Raw genomic sequence first — 14,710 nt, forward strand, 5'->3', positions numbered from 1 at the left:
CTGTTTCGTATCCAAGCCAATTGCTTCAGCAGAAGATTTCGTCCATCCGTTGATTATATTTCTACCCAGAGGCATATTGTCATACCAGTTATCGCTTCCTATCTTCCAGTGACGATTTGGCCTTGAAAATAGTCTATTTGTCTTGATATTTGTGCCTCGTTTTGATAATAATTTAATGAATAATCTGACAGGACAAGCATTGTTATCACTATTTTGAACTAACCATTTGCTAGAGGCGCAGTTCTTTGAACCCCCTTGGCAGGTTTTACTGAAAATTGGATTATATTCTATCCTATTAGTTGGAGATCCCTTGTTGTCCTTTTCGAAATGAAAATAATCAACTAAGCAAGCAGCACCTTCACCACCTCTCCAAGCCAATTCCACCGCTGCTATGTGATAAAATTTGCGTAGGAGTCCTATAGGGGTATTTTCATCCCAAAAGTTTATAATTTTACTCATTTCATTTGAAGTTAATGGTACTGAGCTTGTTTTGCGTTTAGTGGGATCTGTTTGTAAATTTCTTCGTGCTGCGTCGCGTGCATTCCGCGCTTGTTTGAATGCAACACTTTTAAAGGGGTCTAGCATGATATTATACTCCTTGTAATACTTTTCTTGTAATAATTTGCTTGTTATATTCCATACGGTTTCAACAGTAGCCTCCTTAAACTCTGTGCTATCCTTTTTTCTCATATTAATCGCCCAATCCTTGAGTATTAATGCAAGCTCTTCGAGAGTACGATTTCCATCCAATTCATATTTTCTGGCGTCACAAAACTCCATAAATATTTTCCAAGTGTATTTTTTACTATTGACAGTATTTTTTGGTGTATTTTCTTCAATGATTTTGTCAATTGCCGCATCATTTTGAACACCAAAGCGAGGAAGTGACATTTTCGAAATAAATTGAATTACTGAAATGTCAAACAACTTTATTGTGTTGGTTGCTTAGCAATGTCATGACATAAGTGATAACTACCCGTGAAAACTATCCATGGGTAGTTATCAGTGTAATGATGGTTTCATTGGTTATTTCGACACACATGACTAGAAATAGATAAATTTGATAGGATAATTTTTTTGGCAAAAAATTTTCACTGCAATGATTCGACATAAACTTGAGTGCATAACATCCTTTTCTAAGTTTGCCGCAGACAATATCAATATGTGAAATCCATGAGAGTTTTTCATCCATATAAATCATTGTTTGACCTTTTTCACGGCATTTCTTCATGTCTCTGAGAAAATTTCTTCGTACCTGCTCAACCGCCGGTTTTTCTATGAGCGATTACTTTTTTTTTTTCGTTTTCCTCCATCTGAACCCTATTTCTTTCATCACTTTCCTCAGAGACTCATAAGATCCCTTATAACCATTTTCGTCAACGAATTTTTTATGTATGCGGCGTAAGGTGGGATTTTTTTTCTCTGTTATGTAATATTTGATTATATATCGACGAAGAAGGCCTTGTCGAAATCATCAAAATCTGATTTTGATGCTTTTCTATGTCTTTCATTTTATTAGGCGTTGAAAAAGAGGATGACCATTTTCAATTATTTTCATTTCACGAGCTATTCTTTCAACACTACCGAAATTTATACCCGCCGCTTTTGCACAACGCTCTTGAACTTTTTTCAGGTCCATGCTTAAGCCATTATCAGCTTCTTGTTGCATGAAAAAAAGTACATTAGCAATCACTTCTGTAGCTTGACCACGCAAAACTTTTCGTTTCAATTTCGATTCGAATGCCATTTTCTTAGAGCACAGACTTTTGTCGCGTACCGAAGTAGGCACTACAAGATTGTCGTTAAGACTAAGCTCCGATCATCTTAGGGGAGATCCTAAGCCGAGACTTTGATGTCACTTCCTAGATTTGATAAGCGATACATCATCCATACTGTAGTGTTACAATAACATATAAATACCTTGGCTTATTGGACCAATCGTTTATGAGAAGTCTGAAAGTCTTTTTGCAGTACAGGTGTTCACTATTTGTTTGACGCAACTCAAAGCGAAGCCAATGAAAGGTTCAGATCATGTGAAAGCGCTTTCAGCGCCTTCCCTTGCTCAGTAGCTTCGTTACCTCAAATGTGGAAAAGGTACTACCACAGTATACTTATATACAGTAATTCCACTTCGATTGATTTTTGGTTTGAATTTTCTACACGCAGACTCAGGAGTTGCAGTCTCAGGTCTGCGCAAACGCAGACTGTGAGACTGTGAACACTACACAATTACTTTTTTACTTTTTCAAGTCCTAAATAGTACTACATAATTATTCAAAAAGAAAAGGCTCTACAGATTCTTAAATCTTGGGTGATGAATTCGATTAGGAATATTTTTAATAATTGGCCCTTAATATAATCGAATCGGCAAACTCGTCCCATCTTGAATTCTCAAACCAATAAATGAATATGCTATATTTGGCCCCAAAAATCACTACAAAGAAATTTCGCATGGATTCGTACCATGATTCATGAATAACAAAAGTCGTTCTTCATCTTGTCTTTTTTCTTGTTGAAATGAAAACATATTTTGTTGCCGATCCCATGAATTTTTGAAATCTACTTGAAACATACTTCATCATTGTCGAAATGATCTGTTACTTGAATATTACACAAATGCAAAATTATTATTTGTACAATTTTCTCAGGTGCCCAACATGGTTTTCATCGACTGTATTTTTTTGAGCAGTTTATATGAATAGTTGTTATGTTGAGCAGTATTTAGACGCTTTGGTTGAGATTGTAGTAGGGAGAAATGTCATTAGTGTCAAATACGTCAGCATTGTACAAACTGAAACTCCTGGACACCAACATCAAAGGGACCAACGCTAAGTGGGACTACTGTATATAAGTATACTGTGATGTGCGAATATCATGGAAATATCAAGAAAAATAATGAAACTGGATTATACTGAAACTGATATTGACCAGTGACTCAGAATTGGGACATCAACAGAAAAAAAAAATCGTGTAGTATTTTTGAAGTTCTGAACATCCTCCATCAAAAACCTCATATATAAAAAACATTGAAGAGAAGTGGCATCACTGTGAAAGAAGACCTTACCAATGAACAAATGAAAACTTTCAATACGGCTCTCACCAAAGTAGGAAAAAATGAACGAGGAATATTCATCAAGCTCGATAATGAAGAAGAAATTCGTAGGATCAACACTGAGGAAGATTTGAGCGACATATTATTAGTTGCAAATTCGCATTCTTTCTATTTATAAACTTTTTCCCAAGTGAGTTCACGTTCTTTATATCATTAAATTGATTCTTGTATGTGCAATTGAGCTTCACCCAAGCTCCCTATTTAATGTTTAGATGTTTTCGTTTATTTATCAATAAGAAATTTCTACTTCTTTTTTGTGAATATAAAATATCCACGTTAATTGTAATTTACATTTATTTTCATCATTTTCGTTTTAGTTGAATACTATAAATATGAAAACATTGCAAATAGCTAGTCTGAATGTCAGATCTTTGGTACCATCTATGAATGATGTCAAACTGTTGATATATGATCAATCTTTTGATCTAGTATTAATTTACGAATCCGGGTTTAGCAATCAAATAACTGATAATGTTGTCAATGTGCAGGGATATACATTATACAAGGCCAATAGAATTAATAGAAGAGGCGGAGGTGTCTGTATCCATTGCAAAAATGAATTAAAAACTCAGCTAATCAGTACCCCTGCAGGCCAAACTAGCTACGAACAATTTTCCCAATTACTCATGAATTAAAATGCATGGCGAATTTGTATATTAATATGTTAGATGTAAATTCTTCGAATGTGGAGAGGTTCTTACCTATTTTGGAATCATTCAATATGTATCAAGTTGTGGATGGTCCAATAAGAATAACCAAAACAACCTCTTCCCTTCTAGATGTAATAATTACTAGTACCAAAGAAACGTTAGAGTGGAGAGTAAATGACACAAGTGGAATTTCTGACCACATACTTGTTGTCTATTGCGAGGTGAAAATACACAGAGAGAAACAATGACTTAAATTTCATACATACAGAAATTTCAAACACTTAGATGAACAGCTCTTTCAAAATAACCTTTTTAATATATCATTCTTTAGAATATATGATGAAGATGACATTGACTCAAAAGTTTCTTATCTTGTGAACCCGCTGCTGGATTTATTTGACAGGCATGCACCTATCAAAACATCGAGAAAAACGAAAGATAGGGCGTCTTGGCTAACTTATAATCTAAAAAAAATGACGAAAACTCGAGAAAATGCACTAAATAAATTCAAACGAACGGACTCTGAACCACACCTTCAACTTGACGAATATATGCACAATTATGTAAATAAGGCAGTGAAACTGAGAAAAAAGGCATATTTTGTTCAACAATTTAATGGAGTTGATAAAAAAGAAATATGGAAAATTATGAAAAAAATTAATTGTTGCCTAATAAAACCAATGACTTACATGAAAACCTACAAGATGCTGATATAATAAATGATTTTTGTGTATGAAACTATTTGTAGTATCAAGATCAATACTTCTGGATGCGACAATCTCAATATGAAGATGATACAACTCTGCTCTCCTTCCATTATTCCATACACAACACATGTTGTTAATTATTGCTGTCTGTCAGGAAATATTATACCAGATACTTGGAAAAGAGCAGTTGTGAAAGTTGTACCAAAAAAACCTAATCCAGTGGAATATAAGGATCTCAGGGGATTGAGTGTTCTTCCAGCTCTATCAAAGATACTGGAACGAGCCATGGATACACAGTTACGGAAACATCTGAGTGAATACTCATGCACTATTACCAGTAACTCAATCTAGATTCAGGAAAATATACAGCTGCACAATTGCTCTTCTACATATCATAGATGATGTATTTAGCGCTAAAGATCAAGGTTTACGTACGGCACTGGTATTGCTCGACTTTAATAGGGCTTTTGATGCCATAAACCACGGCTTATAACTAGTTATTCTCCATCTCTTAGGGCTTTCAGTTGGAGCGATATCACTATCGGGAATATCTCAGTGAGAGGCAACACAAAGTCAACATCAATAGCAACTGCTCCCCATACCTCACTTGGAAATCTGGAGTTCCCCAGGGATCCACACTTGGTTCTTTACTGTTTACAATATACATCGCCAACATTTTGAAATGTCTTGAATACTGTTCTGCACATTTGTATGCGGACGATACCCAGCTTTATTATCATTTTCCCATCGTCTAATGTAATTGATGCTTGTACGAAAATGAATATTGATTTGGAATCATTCATAAAAGCCGCTACTGACATTTGTTCATTCATAAATCCGAGTAAATCAAGTATAATTGTTTTTACACCAAGAAATGATCGAAGTAGTGTACACGATATGAACATCACGATTAATAGTGAAAAACTTGAAATAGTGAATGAAGGAACACATAAACAAACTGATCCCCAACGAGATCCTTTCTCTATAAAAATAATATATAGAAACAAACATTTTTTTCCAACTCAATAAAAATTAGTTTATGTGAGGCCTTGGTTGTGAATGTCTGTGCGCTATTTTATTTTATGATGAAGATATGAAGGTGCTTTATCAGTAAGTATTTTATGATACATACATGCACTATGGAGATATCTCCTGTTTTTCATACTCAACCATCTTGTTTCTTTTAAATTATGTGCCTCATTGTTCCATGTATTAGCCGAAAACATGAGTTCTGTACATGAGTACTGGATTTTATGTTCATAATTTGTGGTTAGATTTGGGTTAAAGATATCTGTATAATTGAACAAGGAATGAACCAGTGACAGGTGAAATGTGAAATATATTATTCACTAACAATGTATATGTGCATACATCCATAATTGAAGGTAGATAAAATTAGGTACAGACTACAAACATTTTTGGATTCGGTAGTTCATTTTATACACAAAGTTTACTATCAATTATTAATAATGAGAAGTTGAAAAAAATTACAAAATTGAAGAAACTAAAAGTTAAACTTTCCCTCGGTTATCTTAAAGGCGCGATTTTGTTCCATCCTTTAAATAAAAGAGGACGTATGCTTCTCCACTCACAAGCGACTTTGGTGAAATTGGTGACACGTGTGAATCGTTGTATTTGTGCCACGCGCTAGTATACGGGTGTCTGCAGTATGCTGTATAATGTCCTCTGTTAGTAGTCCCACTGTGATTTAAAAGTGCATATAGATTATAACAAGTAGCCACATTTTCTCCTGCAAAATTGTCCATATCCAATCCTTCTAGAGGAAATTCGATGACATCATTCAATTTGCCTCTACTTTCCGTTGGAGAGAATCTTTTTAAATGTATTACTAAAATATAGGGAAACTTGTGGATTGATAGACACTTTATGCATTTTCTCCTTTCCTTGCATTTCGAACACGTCGGTTTTTCAATTCCATCCAAAGTTTCTTCTCTTGTAAAATAATCTAAGCATTGCCACAAACTCAATTGGTCGGTTCTTTGTGGTATGGAGAGAGACAAATCCCAGAAAGGATCAAATGTTACTGAAGAGTATCCACAGTGTGTGCATTTCATCGTGGATTTCAATTGGCCAACGAAATTATCTACAATCTTAGAGTTATGCATCCTCAAATATGTGAGCCATGACTCTTGTGCATTTCCGCTGTCGCTCAATTTTTCGTCAATCTCCGTTAAGATTGGTTTAGGTTTCTCATTAATTATATTAACCTCTTCATGTAATCCTTCTAAAAGATAACGGAGAAACTCCTGGGCGTCTTGATGGGAAGTACCCATGAATCGAGGAGCAAAACTTTGAATCTGATTTTTTAAGGAGGCTGTATTTACTACTTTATCAAATGAATCTTCTGACCACAACTCCTTGATGACTTCTGCAAACGATTTTATTAAAGCACCCTTCATACTAGAAATACTAGTATTGATATCTTTCATGAATTCATCCTTTTTCAAATATTCCAATAACCATCTCGTATTTGATAAACATTGAATTACGCTGTTCATGAAACAAGTGTTACCAATATTTTTTAAACCATTTAACCCAAAGGTTTTGACTGAAGAATTTATCACTGAACAATCCGAAATATCTTTGAAACCCATTTGAGAATTTTGCTGAGATAAAGTATTTTTTTCATTTGCTTTTATTTTAATTTCATAAAGTGGTTTTTTATTACCTCTCTTTTCTTTATAAAATTGGTTTTCAGGAAACAAGTAAATTTCATCAAGTTTTTTGGAATCAGGGAGAGTACCGAAAAACGAAGCTGCATTTCCTCTTTGGATGGCAATACTAATTTTCTGAATGAGAAAAGATGTGGCTCTTGATTCGTGGGTTTCATCGGTTACCTTTTTTCCAATTTCATTGATGAAAGATAAGGCTTCAGGGCCAAAAACACCAAACGTTTCAATAGCTATTGGGCGAAAGATATAATTATTTCCCAAATTCTGATATTTCCGTAGTTTGGAACTTTCTCCTAAAGAAGCAGCAGCATCGGCTTTCGCAGAAGTAGCAGGAAGATGGCAAGTTGCTAATGTATCTACACATACACAAATATCCTATTTTGGTGAGAAAATACTGCGAAGTACTGTATTGAAATTGTCTAGGCGGTTATGATCACTAATTTGTTTCCATGATCTATGTGGAAGTCAATCATTACTTCTTGTGATACTATTGGAACCACCAAAATTCCACATTGATAACTATACAGATGTAAAGTACTGGAAGTTTTTTATGTGTTTTCTCCAACAGGCTAAATCCACATATTTGTTTCATAATTTTTGTTCAATTTCAAATGAGACAATGATCATGATTCTCCCAGTTATTCGAATGAATAGATAAAAACCAAATCAGCAACAATTTAAAAAAAATCACAAAATGGACTAGTAGTATAGAACCGAGCTGAGGTTGAAAAAATTAATTTTTATGGAAGTATATTATAGATTGAATGCCAAATGTTCTGAATAAAATGTGTTCTACGAAAGAAAACGAGATATCTTTTTGTAGATGCACCTTCGATATCGAATAAAAAAGCTCCATTCTGATTTTCTCTTGACTTTTCGGGGGTTGTTCTAATGAAAAGGTCTAGTGTAAAAATGGTAAATATTCGTTTTGAGGGCACACGGCGATTTTGAAAAAATGTTTGAGTGTACTTACGTATTTTGATGCATAGATTACGAATCCGAAAGAAAAAAGCGGCGCTCTCCTTTATTTACAAAGTTACGGCCCCTCAAAGTTCAGAAAAGGGAAACTTTTCAGCCTTCTTTTTCACAAGATAAACTATTTAAAAAAACAAGCATTTATTCACTAGGTCACCTTTACATCTTATTCCTCCTTAAATTACACTTTTCAATTCAACAATCAACATTTTTCTAATAAAAATGTTAAAAAATATACGGAGCTGCTTTTTGGTTATATATCTCTGTATTAAGGTTAATGGCATAGTTGGTACGACTGATGCAAGCATTCGTTTTTAAATTGAGTTTTTTATAAGATAAATGTTGATTGTTGAATTGAAAAGTGTAATTTAAGGAGGAATAAGGTGTAAAGGTGACCTAGTCAATAAATGCTTGTGTTTTTAAATAGTTCATCTTGTGAAAAAGAAGGCTGAAAAGTTGCCCTTTTCTGAACTTTGAAGGTCCGTAACTTTGTAATTAAGGGGGAACTCCGCTTTTTTCGTTCGGAGTCGTAATCTACACATCAAAATACGTAAGTACCCTCAAATTTTTTTTCGTAATCGCCGGGTGTCCTCAAAACGAATATTTACCTATTTCTATAACTACCTATTTCTATAACTTTAAACTTTTTTTCTCTCTAGACTACTCAATTATGTGTCCCAATAAGTACATCTGGATGAACATTGCATTCTGGGAATTCCATTTTGCTTCCCAGCATCTCCCGCAGCGAGATGAGATCTGCGTCAATCGAAGAGTGGGACATAAAATAGGCCCGATGACGTTTACCTTGATTCAGGTGCAAATGATCGAGACCCCCGCTTTCCAAGAGCAACCAAAAGCCAGTTTACGTTGAATCTGCGTGGAGTGCACACCTTGGGATTTCCGCCGCGAAACAAATCGATTTTCACACTGCCCTCATGACAATAAGCAGAGGGATTTCCTAATAAATTTGATCTCAAGGTAAGATTTGGAAATACTAATAGTTATTTTAGTCCCTTGAATTGAGCTATGAATCTCTGTGTGACTGTTGATTTATTGTCAGTCTTTTGTAATACCCAACAAGTGAGGAAGATATAATTCTTTCAATTTTATTTAGTTACACTTTGACAACAGAGTACCTACTTTTGAAAGAGGAAATAATTTTAATGAAAATTTATAGTTTTCTTCAAGAGATCTATCAATTTGATAAATTATTGTGCCCCAAATTGACTTTAATTATAACCAGGACTCCTGAAGAAAATGAATTGTTTTATGTTTTATAAATTATATATAATAGTTACAAGAAATGAAATAAAAATTTGAATATGAAAAAAATTCAATGGAATATTAGCCTAAAAATTGAAAAAATATATAATAACCCGAATCTTTACAGAAAAAATACACAAAGTATTTGATAAATTTTACATTATCAATATTGTTTTGAAATAACGGGCTGAAGAATCTCGCAAAATTAGTTGAAGGTGAAGATTGGGAAAGTAATATTGATGGAGATTTTTGGAATTGTTTTATGTTAGGTCTTTGCAATTTATGATTGGAATTTTGATGCTGGATATTTACATAGAATTTTTTTTATATTTGTGACAGAAAGTGATTGAATATATTGTAGTTAACTTGAAATGAAATATAGTTAGATTGTAAAATTCAATAATTGTTTATTATGTTTTCTATAACTGAATAAATGCATTTGGATTCATTGAAATAGTCCAAATCAATTATTGAAACATTTTCCAAAGGATGATATCATCATCTAAAGCAATTATAATTATTCAATAGTGTATCGTATTTTGAAATTCGGAAATAAATCAATTCGTCAGTATTTGCCAAAATGAACATTATACAATCATCGTTAAACTTATATATTTTCCACAGTAAAACCGTCATTTGATTTTTTTAATAAGCTCAATAAGTATGAGACAGACTATTTTTACTATTTACGAATTCAGATTGAAAAATATCTAGAAAGTGGATATGATTGTTCTTAAATCACTAAGGAATGAAAATATATATTCTTCTTTCTTAAAGTTTCGAATGACTTCCGGTAATCTGTGGGGTTGGGTATTGAAATAAATCATTATTGATAACTTGAAGTAGATGAAAAAAAAAATAGTGAAATCCCAAACGATTGTTCAATTGTAAAATATTGATACAAGTATGTCAACAAGAATTGAAAATAATCTTTACTATGATAGATTATATTTCGAGGAATATTCCACATATGACAAATCCAATGGCGCACAGGCACCGCTCTTAGAGCGCCTTAAGGATTTTCCTGTAGGCTTGTGTTTTGTCCTTAAAAAAAACGTTAATGCAGATAAATTGATGGGTGTAGCCGTTACTACGTGTTAGGAAATCATAAGGAAACTTTCTATGTTTTTTTACCACTTTTATTTGTAACTAACGTTACTGCATTTTCGTCCTATAAGGACATTTTCAAACTTGTAATGTATAAGTTTTAAAATGTCCTTATAGGACGAAACTGCAATAACGTTAGTTGAAAATAAAAATGGTAAAAAACATAGAAAGTTTCAATTCTCTTTTCTTTGTCAATACAGATACTTTTTTTGGAAGGAGTCATAACAGATTCAAGAAAATAATAGGCGTCTTGGCTAGCCAATTACAATATTATTAGAAAAAATTCGATCTATCATTTTCCGAAAAGTAAGATATTGAGTAACTTAAAGATATATACTTGAGTATTTTCAACAATGGGGGAAAACAATGAAAAAGTCGAAAAATAGGTGGATTTAACAGAATTTTGTCATCAGATATTTATGATTCTCAAAACTTAATAATTTTTAAGAAGTGTTGAGAAATTGAAGGAAAGGCAACTTCTACAGTGCTTTTCATCGATCAACTGCTTGGGATCTATTAGACCGACCAGAAGGGACAGAAATAGAAAGGAGTTACTATGATTTTCAGTACTTAATTTTAACTTTTTTTGCATAAGCCCTAAAAATTTAATTTTGAAACTGAATTTGAATCACTATGTTATGCATTTCTGGAATTGATATCAAAATATATCCCTTGTACATCAAGCTTCATCGATCAAAAGCTTCATACATTTTCAGAACCTAACAAACACAGAGGTACTGAGAAATATTAAATCGAAACATAATCTTTTTCCTATTTTCAATCAAACTGTGAGAAGGCTTCACTTGAACTTTTCTTATGGTTTGCTTTGATCTTTACATCCAATTCCATCCTGCTGCAGTATTAACTAAAATGATGAATATTGTCCCTTACTAAAAAAACATAATAAAAATCAACACAACGTTTTGACCTACAGCCAAGTGTAACCAGGATTTAACAATTGAGAAAAAAATGTTAATAGAGAAAGCGTATTCAAGTATATTATGTATTTTCTTGGAACTCCTTTTATTACTATGACGATTTAGGAGTTTCCAATTTGAAGAATATGAAAGTTTAACAAACATTGACTGAATCATCTACACAATCCTTTGTTACGCAACATTCTTCGGATTCATTAACTTTATTTCCCGTGAGTCGCAGTATTTGGTTCCTTTTAATTTAACTTGCATTTCTGAAGATATACGATAATCTAGATTTTAAATTGTGCCAGTATCAAATCTTTTTTAAAGGAGATAAAGCAAACAGCTTCGTTTTTGAATTATGAATATATATTGACTCCATTATCCATGATAATATTCAAACAATTTGAACGCTATCAACTTTTTTCGAAACGCTTTGTTTTCCATAAAACAGAAAACATATTCGTTTTTCAGTAGGTCTTTCGATCCAGAATTATCATTCACCTCAACAAATGTGTTTTTCAGGCTTTCAGAAAATCGTGGTTATTATTATTAGGTTAAAACAGGTCCTTCATCGTTTGAAATAGATATAAAGATAATGAGAATATATTTGTATCATTATTTTACATTCTGTTCTCATATATTAACGGAAAATTAGCCCACCCTTCTGTTAATATTCAGATCTAGAAAATTGGTAGATGTAAGTTGAAAACAATAAATATTTGTCGTTAGTTCTTCAAGCAACCCAATAAATAAATCTCTTTATTATTTCAGTTATGTGGAATTCGAGGCAGTGTACTAAAATTTCATAGAACTTTTTTTATGTTTTTCGATGTTTCTGATTGATAGATATGAACAATCAGGGTTGAATAAGTTAGTTAAATTTCAGAAAAACTGAAATATCTCGTGAACGGTCGATTTTTGACGAAAGGAATGCTTCATGAAAATGAGTCAAATCATCTTGGAATTTCAAAACTATCCTAAAATACAGGGTGTTCCATTTGGAAAAACTGAGTCTTGGCTCATGTTTATATCTTCAGAATTAGTAATCGATTCCGAACACCTTGTATAACATTTTGAAATGTACTGCAAGACGAAGGAATCCAGTATTTTGATGAATCAATAATAGCTTATTTATGTATTTTATCAAACTTTTGAATTTAATGGAGGAATCACTCGAGAGCCGAATTCCTAGTTTTTTGAGTAAACAAATGAATATCTTTAGAATGGTTTATTTTTGATATAGGGTGTATCACATAAAGTAGCATTAGAATTATGCCTGGCATTCAAATATATAAAAATATACAGGGTGTCGTATTTGAATTGAGGAAGTTTGTATCAACTTCCGGTATAACCGGAAGTGTTGGAAAAACACCATCAATTTCATTTGATGAAGCATATTAAAAACATATATTTGCCAATTTTCAAGATATGAATCCTATTATTTCCCAGAATACGGCTAATTACGTAAAATAGGTATAGTTCAAGTAAAAGATATAGTGCCCCCTACCTTCCAGCAGTTTCCCATTAATAACACACAAAACGGCGGTATTCATCGCTACATTCTGTTGGTCACCGTAACATGACTTCAAATTTAATTTTATGACTCTTCAGCCAATCATAAAACTCGGTTAGTAAAAATTATCCAATACGAACCGCCAATTCTTCAGTCCACGTGGACTAATTCGTTGCGGCATAATTCCTTTGTATTGGTTTTTTTGGCCTTTGACTTCGCAGACACCTTTAAGATTTCTATATCGGTTACTTCGACTATACATCAATATTTTTGAACAGAAATTGTTAAAATTCATATCTCTTTTTTTATTGAACGTTCGATTTTAAACTCAAATAAATCGATGTAGAATTCTAAGATGTCACAGAATTTACCGATGATATAACTAACGTTTTGCAGTATTTTGTTTCAATATTTATGATGGAATAAAATTGTTAGGATTTTTCAAATGTATTTAATTCAATAAAACATCTAAATACATGTTATCAGATAGTTATGAATATATGCGGTGACACACTTATATATTAACTGGGTGAAAAACAAAATAGTTGTGTTTCTATCGATTTAATTAATTCATCTTATTGATACGAGGCAGGCGAGCAGCTCGATGAATTGATGATTGCTGGCATTATGAAACCAACATAGCCTTGTTTTCCTGAACACAATAAAAATATGCAATATTGCGATCACAATTCTGATTTAAGTATAGCGAACAGGAAATTTGACATACATTTCCAAAATCGAACTCGTGTAATAAAGTGGAATAGATCGTGGATTGTTATTCCAACGCTTTACCGTTGATTTTATTACTGTAAATATTTCATTTAACGGTTTTTAATATTCCCGGAAAATAAAATTGTTTATAACACAATTTATATATACTAGAAAAGAAATCTATATTGGTTAATATAAACAATCAAAATTGATATCAACAAATTAGTTGTAGGCAAGGATTATTAGTGGCTAGATGAGAGGTCAATCTGCTGATGGAATTTCCTATGAAAGTTTGTGTTTTGATAGTACTGAATATAATATACTAATTTTTAGGCGATAGTATTTTTACAGTTTTAGTTAGCAGTTTTTTTCTTTTGAAGTGATAACTTTTCATGGGTGGGTAAACCGCTTCGTTACCTGATGCGTTACGTTGCCAATCTGTCTCCCACGCATACGTCATCGGAAGGCAGGCTCCTCCTCTCTTGTCGGACAGAAGCTCAGTGTTTAATGTGCCACAGACATATATTGTTAACAGTATTATGAAAATCCAACCAGCAAGCACGTAATATTCATTTATTACGTAAAACTGGCTTAAAAATGATGATACTAATTTTGTGTATGTACATTATTAGTATCATTATTTAATCCTCTAAAAGTAACAATTGGTTTATGGTAGCTATAATATATGTACATACACAAAATAATCAATAAAATATTTTTATAATAAATAACCTTTCCTTACATTGTCATATTAGATCAGTGTAAGTTATTGGTTCTGTCGGGCGTCCCAAGATGCACACATTTTTTTATTTTGAAACTATGTGATGAAATTGACCGATACTTTATCATAAGATTTTCTGTTAACAGGGTTAACAGGTCACAAAAATGCCCTAGACAATGGCTTATTCATTCTGCTGCACTATCAGTTTGGTTTAGTGTTAGACACACACGTGTTTTATGAGTGGCAGATAAAATCATCAGATCTCTTCCAGTTGTTTCAAATTCTGATTTATTAGAATTCAAAAATCACCCATTTCCTGTACTTCATTCTCCTGAATA

General features: G+C 32.8%; 1 protein-coding gene across 2 annotated transcripts in view; it reads left to right on the forward strand.

Annotated features, from left to right (window-relative positions):
* Window positions 1-8,880: 8,880 nt before the first annotated feature.
* LOC111502302 (carboxypeptidase D) overlaps window positions 8,881-14,710 on the forward strand; it is a 56,384-nt gene continuing 50,554 nt past the window's right edge. Inside the window, exon 1 of one of the 2 annotated variants that reach the window (XM_023156362.2) lies at window positions 8,881-9,115. The gene's annotated coding sequence lies outside the window, so the exon portion shown is untranslated. The remainder of the gene's footprint in view (window positions 9,116-14,710) is intronic. The other variant, XM_023156361.2, reaches the window with a different exon arrangement.

The sequence above is a fragment of the Leptinotarsa decemlineata genome, unplaced genomic scaffold (genome assembly GCF_025532065.1).
Source record: "Leptinotarsa decemlineata unplaced genomic scaffold, Ldec_3_MD MMD2_tig00026282_RagTag_RagTag, whole genome shotgun sequence".
NCBI classification, from domain to species: domain Eukaryota; kingdom Metazoa; phylum Arthropoda; class Insecta; order Coleoptera; family Chrysomelidae; genus Leptinotarsa; species Leptinotarsa decemlineata.